The 13,444-nt window shown below is 43.9% G+C and overlaps 1 long non-coding RNA gene across 1 annotated transcript in view; it reads right to left on the reverse strand.

The window, feature by feature from the left end:
• LOC136649529 (uncharacterized) overlaps positions 1-13,444 on the reverse strand; it is a 30,258-nt gene continuing 16,814 nt past the window's right edge. The window contains exons 3-4 of the long non-coding RNA XR_010794405.1: positions 6,415-6,563; positions 1-23 (exon numbers count right to left, since the gene is read on the reverse strand). This is a non-coding gene — a long non-coding RNA (uncharacterized lncRNA). The remainder of the gene's footprint in view (positions 24-6,414; positions 6,564-13,444) is intronic.

Below are 13,444 nucleotides of genomic sequence, written 5' to 3' on the forward strand. Positions count from 1 at the left end.
ATCTTCCTTTGTCTCTGGTCGCCCTGGAAAGAAAAGAGAGAAATGAATAGATCCTTTAAGTGTAAACTATTACACTTTTTGTAGGCTGTAGGTCCCTTTTTGTAGGCTGAGATTAAAGGGACACCTGAGGTCTAAAAAGGCTGAATGCTCGGGATTTAAAATAGTCAGATCCCATTGACTTTACCTTTTCTCTTCTACAAAGGTGAAGAGTGCAGTGAAGAGGGCACTGAAGATGGGGTGTCTGCATCCAGTTTAGTACAGGGAGTCATTGACAGGGCCTTCAGGAGCCCAAGAAGTATGAGGAAAGCTCTCCATTGAGGATGCAAGCTTGACTCTGGACCCCCACATCACTCACAGCCTGCCTCCTCCCTCCCTCTTCAATTCCCCTGTGAAACCTTCTCAACCTTCTGTGGCACCCTTCTGTCAAAAGCTTCACATGTTTGTCGCCAAAATGTTTTGGCAGAGGCATCATCTCTAGGTTTTGACAACCTTTCGAAGACAGACTCTCCCAATTATTACTAATGGAACATTATGTTCCTCTTTGGGAACTTCTGCATGAATAAAAAGGGTCATTAATGGCGTCTACTCTTAGCCTGGAAGTTATTAGTCAATGCTGCGACATTGTTTTAACTACTGGCAATTTCCTTCCCACCCCCTCTGCAAAGTCTCAAGCAAGTTCCTGACTTGAATGTAATCTTGACAGGCTCACTGGATACCTCTGAGTAAATGCTTCCCTCATATGCTCCCTCTTCTTTATTGTGTATTCATGCAGTGAATAAAGCCGGCATCACCATCATTGTTTATCTATCACAAGACTAAGCAGCACTGTTGTATTGGAATTGCGGAAGATCTGGCGAGGAGGTAGATGTGGTGTAAGCAGTGGCCCCTTTAAGGCTAAGGCCTGGGCATCCAGCAGAGTGTGCTGCACAGCTGCAGCCACTTGAAGGCAATAGGGCCCTCAGGGATATAAGGAGCACCTGAGGCAGGAAGGGGCTGTAGGTTGTAGAAGGAGTGCAGGCTGGAGAGGAGACTGACTTGGCTTATTGACTTTGCTCTGGATACTCTGACTGACTTTGTGACTAACTGCTGGAACAGACTGCTGCAGACACTGGCGTTTGGTGGGTGGCTGCTGTGCCCAAGACCTGCTGAGGACCAAGGGTCTGCTGTAGTGACAGGAGACTGCTGGCAGGAGAGAGGACCTCTGCAGGTTGAACAGGCGAGCTACCCTGGAGGTGGGGTCTAGCAGGACTGCAGGGCAGAACCAGGGTCATTGTTGGGGGAAAGAAGGGGAGCTAATTTGCTTAAAGTGTGCATAATTCTCCAGGCAGAGCTTAGCCTTGGAATCTGGCAAAACAACTGTCTCCTGGATTAGACCACTTCAGAGCCAAGTTTTAGCTTGAGTGGGAATAAGGACAAAATGCACAAAACTACAGAAGTTGTCAAGAGCTAATGTATTGCATACTAGATGAAATGCACAAGTTCCCACCCTGGGTGTTAAAACCTGAAAATTGGAAGCATCGGCATTCATCCTTCTTCAAGCTCTTCATCCTGACAAACATCCAAATTGCTTATAAAGGCATGCCCGTATTAGCACTTCCTATGTTGCTGGCTCATCACTTTAGTCCTACCCTGGAAATGCAGGAGACAGGACCTGAGGAAAAAGGCAACAAGTTGCACAGGGTGTCCCACAGCAAGCACCCATGCAGACTGCATGAACTTATTCTGTGAACTTCCCCAGTCTGTTGTGTGGATGGATTGGGTTCATCAGCATGGTTCCAGTGTTGCTTACAGGGAATCAATACATCCTCACTGCAACAACAGCCCTGTAGTACATGCCCCCAGAAACAGAGAAGAGGTAAGGTTGAGATGGGTTGCAATACTCGCAACTTCTTCCACTCATCCAAGTTTCTTTTTGGCTTGACTTTCATATCTCTGGCTTCCACATCAGGCTTCATTTGAACATTAAAATTAACTTTTATTCTTGCATCTTCATTAAGGTACAGACTCCAATTCTGTAAACAAGTCCTTAGAAAGAGAGAATTTAGCGATGAAGGCTGTTCAACATGGCTCAGCTGCGACTGCATGGCTCTGCAGGGATACTCTGCAAGGATACAAATTGGCTGCAAAATGGGTGTCATACACTTGGGCCTCTGCAAAGCACTGACGATCACCAAGACTCAAACAGGTCTGTACGGGAAGCCAGAACTTTGGAGCTGACAAAGCAACACAGTGAGTTCAAACAGAAGTAGCTAACCAAGAAATAGACTTCTCTTTTGAAAAGTTCCTTAGAGAAAAGAGTTTTCAAACCCATTTTGATTTATGACCTGCTGTAAGATATTGAGACATTATTTACAATCGACATGTGCGACTGCAAGACTCCCGCTGGAGCCATAGACCTTGCCCATTGGAGTAGAGTTTGGTCCACACGATACAGCGGAAGTTATAGCAGCAGCTTATAGACGGAGCAATAAATGCTGACCAGGTTGTATATCTTGAAGAAAACAGACCTGGCTACACATTTCTTTGGACAGTTGACACAAGGCTAAGGCAGCACTTCAGTCACACAATTCAGCTGTGCCAGCAATGTGTTGCCTTATAGGCTGTGTCAGAAGCCAAGATATCTGCTGGTATAAATTGGAGTAATTGTGTCACAAGCCAGAATTTCACAGTCACAAGCAAAAGTCCTGGACATTTTGAATGGGCTGCACTGAGGCAATCCGTCTGAGCCCCTAATTGCACTGAATTCACTCCTATCTTGGCCACTGATTTCAAACCATTCTGTGATCCTTTTTCCTCACCTCCTTTCTTTTAATCAAACTATGCATAATAGTGATAGCTCCACATCTTTAACTGAGTCTGCCCCAATCGCTTGCTAAGCAGAGTGGATCTAAACTGATGGGCTAGTTCAGGTGAAGCAGTGCTATTTGTCTGGTTATATTACATAAAGTATGTAAGATTTAGCCTTCCTCATCTTTCTAAACCCCTTCCTATCAACATCCTACAAACCTTAGGCCGGTTAAGTCCCCCCCCCTTTTTTTCCTGTCTCCTTGTCTACCTTGCCACTTCTTCCTTACATCCCAAATCCCCAGTCTACCTCCTCTGGTTTCTACCTGCTCAGCAGAGATCCCTTTCAAGAGCTACAGTGAAATGTAATATTTCAGGACTGATTCTTAGCGTTCATGAACATTCTGTGACATCAGAGAATCCCAGCCAGTGGGGCAGAGAGTGGTGACTTCCAGACAGGCAGTATTAACCTAACCTATTATGAGGTGATCAAACTGACAGGACAGAAGCAACAGCTGCAATCTGCATAATTTACCTTGCTACCATAGCAACACCGTCAGAAACAGACATCTGTAACATACATACTATATTTGAACCCACAAAATGGGTTTGTTATTCACTCTGTTCTGATAGTATTTAGAAATGAGAGAAATTAGTTATTTTGTTCAGTCAGCTATCTGACTTTTAATATGTTAATCAAATACTTTTAAATAAATTTAAATATTGTACGCTTTCAATGAAGGAATCTTTTAAGGAGATTCTAAAGGACTTAAGACAGTATTTTGAAAATGAGAAAGCCAACTATAACTACCACTCATTATTAGAAGGGAAGCTATCTTTCTTTTCCATCAAATTTGGGAATATGAACTGTCCCATGTTAAACAAAAGCCAAGATCTTAAATGACTTACTAATTAACAGGTTTTATTGAAAATATTGTTTTTTATTGTAAAGATTATTGAAATATTTTTGTCACCATTGGAATACACCCCCCTCCCAAGATTCAGATCCACCAAAGATAAAGAGAAAAACAGCATGGGGGGAGGGGCTGGGGAAGTGGAAGACATGCAAGGAGGAGGGAAAGTGAGACAAACCACAAGATATACCAGGAAACTGGGAGTGTGAGAAGGGAAGAGAGAAATCAGGATTCAAAGAATTGTAAGAATTCAGACCAGATAGCACAGAATTTAGTGCTAGCCTCACACCAGTTAAACAGTGGCCTTTGACTGCTAGGTCAGGAATCCTTTTGGTCCAGTTTCAATACATGTGATGGTCAATACCTTCTAGTGTTGGAGGGTGAGACGCTTAAAAGATGTATTGACTTTGTTTCTAAATTAGTTCATTTAACATCATTTGCCTGTCATTATATTGTTAGGAGAAAATGTTGAGCCCTGAGTTCTCCAGATATGTTTGTTATCAGACCTCGTAATTAACAGGGGTACAAATTTTAATCTGAGATTAATGCTTTAATAGATTTATCATACCCATTAATCGATTAAAGGTTGAAGCTCTAAAAGAATCTATCACAGCTTGCAATTAGCCCTAGCTGGTTTCAGGCCACTTGCCAGAAAAGCAAGGAGCAAGACCAATTTCCCCCTCAGTTCTTTCTTTCTTTCTTTCTTTCTTTCTTTCTTTCTTTCTTTCTTTCTTTCTTTCTTTCTTTCTTTCTTTCTTCACTATATAACTTAGATGAAAAGACATCTTTTGCACTGGTCTGTACCCCTTCCCCAGACCTACTAAAAATTGCGGGGCTCTACACTGAACCAGAGGGTCCTACCCAGTTGCATACCTGCCATAGACTCCTACAGGGCAAAAGCCCCGGGTGCCTGTCGCAGGGACCCCGCAGAAGCCTCTCTGAGGCTCCCAATGGGTTTCCCAGAAGCACAGTTTATAGCATCAGGGAACCTTATAGAGGCTTCCCCGACGTGGGCAGAGGTCGCATGAGGGTCCGTGAGCCTCTGGTGGGGGGGCCTGATTTCTGCACGGGGGTGGTGGTGATAGCCCACTGGGGGGCCCCATCGTGGAGCTTTGCCCCGGGCATGGGGCTGCGGAGGTCTGCGGCTGCTCCTACCCATCAGGCCTTGCCCAGGTACCAGAATGTTTGTATTTTAAGTGTAGCAGCCCATGTTGTAATTGATATAAAGTGGTATAAAACAACATGAGGGCGCTATCGTCGCCAGTCTCAATCTCTCTTCTGAGAAACAAGTTTGACAGGATCTTGAATTGTTTCAAAAATCTATAAAATGCTGAGCCAGAGGTGAGAATGGAACAACAGACAGAGGTGTGTACACCAGGGGCAGGCATTTCTCTATCATAGCATTTTCAGCTTTCTTACAAAAAAAAGAAGCCCACTGTTCCCCACTTTTTCATTGCTGCACAAAGAAAGACAAGAAGTTAGAACCACCAGCTTTTGTGATGTTCATAGAAGTTCCAGTCACAAGTTAAATTTATTCAGGGACATTGCAGCCAAACAACACCATTTGCTTCTGCCAGAAACGTCCCCTAGGCAGCAGAACCATACAAAACGGCATCCCACTCAATACTTACAGAGCAATCCTGAATGTGTTTACTTGAGGTAAACCCCACTAAACTCAATCAGTTAAGTGTGTTTAGAGTTGACCCCCAAAATAGAATGTGATGAACTGAACAATATAGTACACAATAATTCAAAAGCCATCATATTTCATCAGTAAAACATGAGTGTCAAGGTTATTTTAACATCCAAATCTGCTTTGAAATATGAGATGTGTTGAACTGGTGTTATTATTATTACTTTTATTATACTTTATTTTTAACCCACCTTTCTCCCCGAAGGGACTCAAGGCGACTTACAAACATGGTTAAAACAAGTTAAAAACATAATTTCAAAGCAGATAAAATATCATAAAAACAGTAGTCAGATAAAAACTAAGCAGGTAAGAGCATAGGGCAGCAAATTAGAAAAGGATCAGGCCTGTGAGCAGATGTTAACAAATAACCTATAAAACATAATTAATACTACCTGCTTATGCACTTTTAAAAAACAAAGTTTTGAAAATTATTTTCATAAGATCAAACTCTGTTCTTCAGTAATGCATCATAAAAGAATTAAGCTAAACCCAAACTCTATCAGAAGCTATGGGACTGTGACCAGATCCAGAAAGTCTAGGGTCTAATTCTTTGAACCTGGAGGTCCCATTGTTAATTGCTGTTGATAGTCCTCTCATCCAAGAACTTCTCTAATAATTCTTCTTTTACAACTACATTAATCGTTGTAGTCTTTTGCAACTACATTAGTCCCCCCCCTTGGGGACTAATTAGTCCCATTAGTCCCTTGGGGGGGGACTAAGGGCCACCAGCAAGCTGGGGGTGGGAAATAGAGAGATAAGATCTATCCCTTCTCCCCTGGCTTGGTAAGTTTTTGTTGAAAAGCAAGGAAATGGGAAGGGTTGGGGAATTGGGGAAAAATTAAAGGATGGGAATTCACCTTCAGCTTTTAATCTGAGATGAAGAACAATTTGGGGGTTTATTGTAGTCATCTCTTACTTGAAGCATGGATTGTAAGGCACATTGTGTCCTGAGGCACATTTCTGGGTTTTATCATCTGTGAAATGGATGTTGTAGCAAAAAAGGGGGGGCAAAGAAATGGATACCTGGTTTTGGTGTTCAAGACTCAAATGTCATCTTACTTCTCCCTTGTAGTCCATTGCCTGTTTCTGATAAGTTGGTTGTTTCTGTCTAGTTGTGGGCTGTCTGCATGGTAGGGGGCTGGGCCCGATGATCTTGTAGCTTCGTTCCGACTCTATGAGTTAAACATTCAGGTTTCAGCAGTAGCCAGCCAGATGCCTTACAAACTAGGTATGAGGTAACCGTGCTGCATCAGTTGTTGGTCCCTACCTCCAGCATTCAGATACATTATCTCTTTACATTCCATTTAGTTATCATGGCAGACAGAGGAGACTTCCAAGGGCAAAACTTGGATTAAGCAAGTAGAAGAAGCTTTGGGTGAGTAGAGCCAAAGGAAGGTGAGATGGGAGAGGCTTGGCAGAATGAACAGGACTTGTAGCACCCCCCCCCCCACTGCACTGTACCCAGCACAGAACAGGGCCCCAAAATGGCTCAGCCAGAGGTAAGGGGCACTCTTCCCCCTTACCCCCAGATAAGCCACTGCAGCCCCAATGGATAAGCTATTTGCACCTCCTCTGGAGGTGGCATATGTCCGAGGAAAGTGCTGCTCGGGAACGGGGGGGCTAGGATCTGGCATATCTGTTGTGTCCCAGCCCTGCCTCCTACTCCCTGCCTGCCCACCCCTGGGACAGCCCCCTGCCTGCCTTCCTCCCACCCTGCAGCATCCCTCCTCCCTCCTCCCCGCCCACCCCCAGAGCCTTGCACCCTTGACTGAATAAATATTTTTATTTATAAAAAATGAATTAATTGATCTGTGCCTGCAAGGAATCTATTCCTAGAACACCAGAAAACAACAATTAGAAAAAACTATCACCACCAATCCAATAGTACAAATGGCAAAGTATGAAAAATGTTTCATTCTACATCTACAAGTGGGATTGCATTGCTGGCTGCCCTATGTGGTTGATTTCAAAGCTGATGGTGCCACCACTGAGCTGTGGTGCTACCAAGCTCCTCAAGCATTCACATCATGTAAGGAAGAAAGTTGCAACAAGATCTTTCCAGCAGATCTCAAAGAATAAATAGTTCATATCATGGCAGGAGACAGCTAGCATGCTGCTTTGATCCATTTGTGGAAATAAACCTAGATTTTCCAAAACAGTCCAGACAGGCCTACCATCACCACCACCACACCATGTTCTGCAACTGCTATTAGACCTGTGCAAAAAACAGAGCTGCAGAGGTAACTGTGGAGGGTGCTCTAAGTTTCTGTCTTTCAGTGGCTCCCTTTAGAACATTGGCATTATCCATCCAGTGCCCTTCACTCTGTCTGTCCGAATTAGGTCACACGAGGACATTTGAAACCTGTGTGAAATTTGGCAGTTACTCAGCTGGAGGATAGCTTTCAAGGGCAGGAGGAGCAAGAGGTGCAGAAACTGAATTAGAAAGTAGGCGAAATGGAAGGGGGAAAAATTAAACACTACAGCACTGACTTCCCTGCCAGGCTGGGCTCCTTTCCAAAATGAGCTGACTTTATCCTGTCAAGAAAGCAGCTCCTGCTTATACATTCAGAGCAGAAACATTTAGAGAGGATAAGGAAGCAAGAGGGAATAGGCAGAGACTTGTATCTTTATATAAACAAACACCAAAAATCTCACCTGCCTCAGGATCCAGTCCCTAAGTAAAGTCCTACCTTGCTGAGAGGATATAAGGAAAGGGACACATTCAGCTGTAATGGCCCAATCCTATGTGGGCTGGCCGTCAGTGGAACACGCATTGTCCCCATAGGCTTTTTTGTTCTATGCTTTTAAAAATTATTTCTTCTGGCTTTGGGAATGTCAACCGTCAATTGAAAGGCAGGCTATAAGAAGGTGAAGTTTAAAATGGTAAATACAAAATAACACTACCAAAATGCAAAATTGGGCTTACAAAATGTGATATGCTGCTCAATTAATGAATTAAAAGTGGTTGTGGAGCATCTGTGGATCATCTTGAGTGCTTCTGACTAGGTTTCTAAGCCCTTGACTCCCTTGAACCTCTGTTGCTTTCACCAGCTGTAGTTTTCAGAATATGATCAGAAGTTGCCAAGGAAAATGCATGGAGCCCTATGGAAAGTGAAACTGAGCCACAGTGTGTGCTTACTCGTGAGTAGGCAACTGTGCCTTGGTCTACTGGAGAGAGTAGGCTGAGAGGAATGCAATGCTGCCAGAATGGTCCCAAAAACATTCCAGAAGGAAGTCCCTCCCTCCAAGCTGATAAAGATATTGAACCCTATGTAAAGTGAAACTGGGCTATATGATCACAAGTCAGCAAATGTTTAATGGTTCCTTGCTAGGTTAAAACCAGGCAGGAGGTCTGGTCTAGAGGGTTGAGCCTCCATTTGCCTGAAGATAACATCCACAAGGTCGCCAGTTCGAGGCCACCGGCACCGTGCAACCTTGAAGCAGCTGACAAGCTGGGCTGAGTTATTCCATCTGCTCTGAGCGTGGGAGGATGGAGGCCAGAATGTGCAGCCAGATCAAGAAAGAAACATCTGATTGTTGTGGTTTCTTGAAAGAAAGAAAGAAAGAAAGAAAGAAACCTTTCAAATTGTAAAAAATCCCTACGGGGATTTAAATTGCCTGCCCATGTAAACCGCCTTGAATAAAGTCCGAGGAGAAATCTGAGGACATAGAAAGGTGGTATAGAAATACCTGTATTGTATTGCATTTTCATAGCAATTCAATGCTATGTTCAATTCTGTTGATTCAAGTGGCTGTCTTCTCAATGTTTTAATTTGGCAATGTCTTAATTTGTTTGCGTTTGGCAGTATTGGGTTCACTGTAGTTGTTCCTAGTAGCATGCAAATCTTAAATGGCTCCTGTAAGTTTAATTCAAATAGTTGACTTTGTAGTTGTGTTCTTCAGGGTGTGTGTGTGTGTGTGTGTGTGTGTGTGTGTGTGTGTGTGTGTGATGTGTTGTATGCCTGTTTTATTCCTGTGGCTCTGCCTGCTGACAGCCAGAGGCATAAAAAGATGTATACCACCTATATAACAGTGATTGCACTAGATAAAAATGCTTTAGAATTGATTAAAATATTAATTTGGAATAAAATCACATAACACCATTTTCACTCTTTTTTTAGGATAACACCTCCATCCATGAAAAAATAAAATTGTTTTAGGCTGTCTCTAGCTATAAGTATCCTAAAAAAAGTCAATCCCTGTGTGGCCACCTCTTTTCCATCCTTCTCCTTCTACTCCCAACCACCTCTTTATTCTCAGCTTCTGATCCTCCATGCACATGGGCTCCCTCCCTTACTTGTGCAAGGGACATCTGGAACGTGCCTCCAACTTCTAATATTCAGTAATAGTACTGGATGTTCTGCTGTTTTTATGGATGTGCATTATTGCTGCTCTGTATTTTATATACTTTCTATTTTATTATTTGATCGCTGGGGAATTGCTGCTGGTGGTTTTGGTTGCTTTTATATTTTTTAAAACTTTTAAAATTGTGCATGTTATGTGTATCAATTTTATGTTATGTTTTAATCATTTAGTATATTGTTTTGATACTTTGTAAGCTGCTTTGGGTACCCATTCACGAGAAAAGCAGGATATGAATAACATCTGCTAATTATTTGATTAAAAAATAAAATGGATGCCAAATCACACAATTCCACACCCTACATTCCATACATTCTGGCATTTATTTAAAGGCACATTTGTTTGATGAAACAGCCTTCAAGTAGCTGTAGCTGATGTAGTCACGGAAGCCACCACAAGCTTTCAAAAGTTAATTTGCTCTTCTGCTTGCCTTTAGTTCATCAACTTGAAAACAATTTCATTCATTTGTCCAAATATTGCCCATTATGGAGATTACACACTCTGTATAGCTAATAGGAATGGCTCCGTTTTGTACAGGTTTGGTTTAGAGTCAGCAGCTCCATATTTTCTAAACTGTAGCTTCTTCCAGCTTCTTTTCACACTGATTTTCAGCTGTCATCTTTTTTTTCTTTTTTTTTTAAACAGAAGCAAACTCTGCATGCAGCAGCTTTCCCTTTTATCATTGCTAAGGGGTGACCGGTACTGTCAGATCAAAGCTTCATAGTTAAGTAGAGGCATTCTTAGAATGCCAGGAGGAGGTGCTGTTACTCTTTCTTTGGAGGGGCAGACAGCCTCTAGGCCAGATGGCTTTTGAAAAGGATTGAACAAGTCCATGGAGGACCAGCCATGGCCACCCCAAAAACTCTGAAGTGTTCAGAGACAACAGTGGGATGGCTGTTGCCTTTGTGTATAGGGTTGCCAGGCTTCCAGGACTGGCCTGAAGTCCCCCAGAATTGAGCACTAACCTCCAGGTAATTTCTGAAAGCAATCCTGGAGATATTAACAGGGTGTCATTGGCTTAATTACTGTACATTATATCATGTTGGGAAAGAAAATCTTCAATATCACATGAGTAAGAGTTGGCACCTCTATTCATGCCCTGCTGACAGGCTCCTTAGAAGCTTCTGCCTAGCCACTGTTGGAAACAAAATGTTGTGCTAGACAGAGACTTGGCCTGATCAACCAGGGTTCTTCTTAACCTGTGAACAACCTTTGAAGAGGGACATGGCTCTAAGCTATCTATTCCCTTACAAGGCTATTTCCAGATTTTGAGCATCTGGATCCAGATACAAGGTATAGATCTTCAGTTTCCAATGCAGGTGAAAAGAAGGAAGATGGCAGCTTTTGTGGCCTACATACTTCTGAGTAGGTTGCGGTCTGCATGACTGCCATCACTAATCATTAGCTAATCATTCCTCAAAACAGGTGGGCCTCTGTATCTGCGAATCTGGCTCAACACGGGTTCCCTGAACTTGGCCCAACCTCAGCCCTCCAAAAGCTGTGCTCCAGTCAAGCCTGCAGAGGCTGTGTGTGTCTGCCCATGGCCTCTGCAGGCTTTAGAACGGCTATTTTGGCCCCCCAAAAAAATCCAACTTCCAGTTTTCTCAAGAAACCAGAAGTGATGTTTTTATGCCTTCTGAGACCCAGGGAAGCCCTCCCCAGGCCTCAGAATGCCTAAAAAGGAATAAAAACATCCAGTTGCATCTTTTCGGGCAAAACGGCCATTCTGAAGCCCACAGAGGCTGTGGGTGGACACGTGGCCTCTGTAAGCTTCATAGAGCCCTCTCTAGGTGATTGAAGCACAGGTTTTAAGTTGCCAAAATAGCAGATTTCATTATCCGCATTTTTTGGTATCTGCAAGGTTCCCAGAACAGATGTACCAAGGCCCTACCTGTAATGCTTTCCATAGGCTTTACTGAGAGGGTAGCAGATGACCACAAGAAAAAAAGAGGAGGGGACAGCAGATCACTGTGGCAGTTTGGCATAACAGAAGCTGTTATGGAGATAGTACTCTTCAAATACCTGAAGGGCTGTCATATAGAAAAAGGAACAAATTTGTTCTCAACTGCCTCTGAGAGTAGAACTAGATCCAATGGGTACAGGCTACAAGACTCTGGTTGGACATCAGGAAGAAATTCTTGATAGGGCAATTCAATCATGGAACAAATTGCCAAAAGAGATGGTGGATTCTCCCACATTGGAGATCTTCAAGCAGAGGCTGACAGGCACCTGCTGGAAGTGCTCTAGATCAGCGGTTCTCAAACTCACAGGGAGTTCAAGACTGCAGGTAAGTCTTGAAGAGAGTGGGAATAAGGCAGTGATGTGATTTGCAGGCTTGCATTTCTGCCGGGGTCACAAGGACTTTTTAAAAACTTACTCCTGCCTGCAGCAGCCACCTGGAGGTCACGATTGCAAAACTGGAAGTGGGTTGTGATCACATATTTTTATTACTTTGAGGTGCAGGGAGCCTTGCAGAGTGCTCCACGGGGCTCCCTGCACCCCCCAGGAGACTGCTGTGGGCAGGGATAAGTTTTTGAAAAGCCCCTGCAACCCCAGCAGTGATGCATCACTGCCTTCCCTGCCCCTTAAAGTACCAGGTGCACTCATTCTCAAGCCGGTGGGTCATGACCCACCAGTTTGAGAACAACTGTTCTAGAGGATTTCCTGCTATAGGCAGGGGGTTGGACTAGAGGACCTTATAGGTCCCTTCCAACTCCATGCGTCTATGATTCCATGAGATTCTTTCCACAGTCAGGTCTCTATGTAGCTCTTCCCTTCCTGCTCATCCCCCAAAGGCAAACACAGCATACCCTTCCTACCAGCATCAGCCATAGGTATAATCAGAATACTATTTGCTATTTGTTCTCTCTCCTGACCCACCCACCTGGATCTTCCAGGCTCTCCCTCTGGCCTTCTCCAAATATCAAAATTGGACGCTCCTGGAGTTTCGCTCCTGGAGTTTCCTCAGTGACCTATAGTGTATCACAACATTTCCCTGCACCTATGATTCCTATCAAAGTGACTGAGGCTGCAATCCTAACCACACTTTCCTGAGAGTAAGCCCCCTAGAACAAAATAGTACTTACTTCTGAGTAGACCTGGTTAGGATTGTGCTCTGTGTCATATTGTTTTGGCTTCATCATCAGGTTGTAGGCAACCTTCAATCTCGAAAGACTATGGTATCATGCTCTGAAAGGTGGTTCTGGAACAGCGTCTAGTGTGGCTGAAAATGCCAATTTGGGAGTGACAATCCCTTCCACACTGGGAGCAAGTGCAGTCTGTCCCTGGTCTGTCTCCCTGGCTATGGGCCTTCCTTCTTTGCCTCTTAGCCTCAGACTGTTGGCCAAGTGTCTCTTCAAACTGGGAAAGGCCATGCTGCACAGCCTGGAGGAAAAATCCATTATGGGGTACAAGCCATGATGTGTATGCGCAACCTCCTGATTTTAGGAATGGGTTAAGTCAGAATGCCAGATGTAGGGGAGAGCACCAGGATGAGGTCTCTTGTTATCTGGTGTGCTCCCTGGGGCATTTGGTGGGCCGCTGTGAGATACAGGAAGCTGGACTAGATGGGCCTATGGCCTGATCCAGTGGGGCTGTTCTTATGTTCTTATGTTCTTATGCCTCCATGCGGGCCACTCAGAGGCCAGGGTTTCCCACTTGTTGAGGTCCACTCCTAAGGCCTTCACATCCC

The sequence above is a fragment of the Tiliqua scincoides genome, chromosome 4 (genome assembly GCF_035046505.1).
Source record: "Tiliqua scincoides isolate rTilSci1 chromosome 4, rTilSci1.hap2, whole genome shotgun sequence".
NCBI lineage: Eukaryota > Metazoa > Chordata > Lepidosauria > Squamata > Scincidae > Tiliqua > Tiliqua scincoides.